This window comes from Salmo trutta, chromosome 5 (genome assembly GCF_901001165.1).
Source record: "Salmo trutta chromosome 5, fSalTru1.1, whole genome shotgun sequence".
Taxonomy (NCBI): Eukaryota; Metazoa; Chordata; class Actinopteri; order Salmoniformes; family Salmonidae; genus Salmo; species Salmo trutta.
The window spans coordinates 50,088,237-50,091,010 of record NC_042961.1 but is presented as its reverse complement, the minus strand read 5'-3'; the positions used below and the strand labels follow the sequence as shown (position 1 = coordinate 50,091,010).

The 2,774-nt window shown below is 36.1% G+C and overlaps 1 long non-coding RNA gene across 1 annotated transcript; it reads left to right on the top strand.

The window, feature by feature from the left end:
• Positions 1–1,710: 1,710 nt before the first annotated feature.
• Positions 1,711–2,482, top strand: LOC115193424 (uncharacterized). Its single transcript, XR_003878174.1, has 3 exons — positions 1,711–1,756; positions 1,911–1,945; positions 2,165–2,482. It is a non-coding gene; the product is annotated as an uncharacterized LOC115193424 (long non-coding RNA).
• The last annotated feature ends 292 nt before the right edge of the window (positions 2,483–2,774 follow it).

The window sequence follows — 2,774 nt, the reverse complement described above, 5'->3', positions numbered from 1 at the left end:
AAAGGTTCGAATATTTACATTATTAACTGCACTGGATTTAGGCCCTCTTAACACAATGATTACAATCTAAAATCAATATCTTTAAAGAGAATAATAATATAAATAGAGAAGCTATAGATCTCACATCTCTCCTCACAGCCACTGTGGTCCAGATCAGAAGGCTGCTGATTTTCACCTGAAAAACCTATTCATGACTTTATAGACAAGTGAACCTCACACAAAAGACATGGCATCCTTACTGGGTATTGGAAATTGTGAGCTTACTGTAGATATCCTGCTGAGAATTTTATTTTACTTTATGTAACGTTGATAAATGTACAGGTGCTCTCATAGCATTTAAATAATTATATTAATTTATTAAAACGTATATCCTTTGTAATTTGACCTACCGCAAGAGTGTTTTGACTCGTCATATCTTTTTCCACCCAGTGTTCGAACAACATGATGCTGCTGAATGTTTTGAGATTTTAAGCATGGTCAATCCGGATGTGTCTCAGGTCCTTTATCATGTATTATACTGAGATAATTTTGGACAAAAACCTGCAACTGAACATGTTTGACATGTTATATATTACATATTTTTGGCTTGAGATCTTCAAAGGACATTTAGGACGAACTACCACGTGTTTAGAAGGTCATATGACCAGTGATGAAACTGGTCAATTTTGGACACTGCCCCTTTCACTGGAAACAAACTACAGTGTGGTAGGGTAAATACACTTAAAAGTATTTTAGTAATTCCAAAAGTTTTTGATGGAGCAGGGAATGATTGTAAACTGTGTGTGTTTCAGAGGGAAGGGTTTGAGGAGTTTTTCAAGTCTTCAACGATCAGTGGGATGTACTGTGACCAATGTGATGAGAAAACACATGCAACCATTGTGAGTTGTGATATTTGGAATACTCAATCAATATCCTTAATAATTGTACCAAAAGATAACGTGCTTTTCACTATGTAAGGTTGTAATACTGTATAACACTGTCTCCCTCTAGTGGTTATATTAATCAGGACTGAGTGTTTGTTTTGTGTCTGCAGGTATATAAGATGGTACATCACCCAGAGATTCTAACTCTGCTACTCAAGAGGTTTCAGTTTGACGACCACAGTAAGTCATACGTGAAAAAGGACTGCTGTGTGAATATTCCTCAAACGTTACATACAAAAGGTATTTAGAGATACTTTCTTTATTTGACACGTGCTTTCATAACACACATTCTCAGATAGGCGACACATTTGTATATTAATTCAGTCAGGTTAGGCTAAGAGAACAGCAGCAGTATAAAAGGAAATCAGAAGGTTCCGTTATAGCTCTCCTTCTTATTGGTCCTTTTGATTTATCCAATGTCTCTGAACAGAACTGTGACTATGAACTCTATGCGGTTGTGGACCATGTGGGGAGTCTAATAGGTGGTCATTACACGGCTACAATCAAGTCCCATGATGATCACAACTGGTATGTCTTTGATGACACTAAAGTCAGACAGGTAAGATTTTGAAATGTTTTATTGAATTGAATATTAATTGTTTCAGTGTCAAAGATGATGTCAAGGATGACGTCAAAGATGATGTCAAAGATGTCTCATCAGAATGTAATAAAACACCACCTATAGACCCCACTTCCTCAATATACAGTAGTTCCATACCCATCCGAGGCCAATATATATAATATATATACAGTATTTGTTTACTATTTGTAATATATACTGCACCTCTTTTACAGCCCAACCCACAATCAATCAGTCTCATGAGTAATGAAAGGTAAAATGTCAGTGTTTTTCCATATCTTCAGGTTGTGTGTGGGTGTGTTTCCTTTGCAAACCTGCCACATTTCCAGAGAACGGCATGTCAAACTCTCATGCCCCTCTTTTTAGTAAAATTACAATTCTAATATTATTTTTTCAATTTCCACTAGATCCCAGAGAGCATATCTGCTTATGTACAATAAATGTAAGTTAACTATTTTAGACTTTTACAAATAACTGCCATACAGTCAGCCCTTACGGTAACATCACTTATCTTAAAGGATCCTGGTATTGATGTTTTCAGTTATCCTGGCATCAACAGCTCCTGTTTGATCCATGTAGATTTGTGGCCCTAAATATTTATTCTCCTTGGCTAAACTGAAATATGCTTCCTTCATTTATTACTCTTTCTGACCAATTACAGTCAAATGTATGAATCCATTCCCCCCTGGAATTCTAAGCATGTGCTCCAGATGAACCAATAGAAGGGGAATTAAACAAAAAAGAAGAGGAATTGAAGTGTATGGAAGAGGAATGGAAGAGAATAGAGGAGGAATTGAGGATAATGAAAGAGGAATGGAAGAGAATAAAAGAAGAATTGAAGAAAATAATCCAAATGGAATGGAAGAGAATATATGAGGAATTGAAGACATGGGTAGACAACATTGGAAGAGGAATCGATGACAATAGGAGAGAAATTGGAGAGTATAGAAGAGGAATTGGAGAGTATAGAAGAGGAATTGGAGAGTATAGAATAGGAATTCAACAATGTAGAAGAGAAAAATAAAAAGTATAGAAGAAAAATTGTCAATTATAGAAGAGGAATCCAACATATGACTGAGTCTGTTACGTCCCATTGGGGACACAAAGTCACTCAAAACTAACTGCCAACTGAACGTTAGATCTCTTGGAAAGTGACATCAACAATGGCCATTAACAGCTACATTAGCCAACTAGTTTCAGTCTGTAACAAAGAGAATAGAGGTGGAAAAGAATGAAGTGAAGTGAGAGAAAAAAGCGTATCTCCAAACACT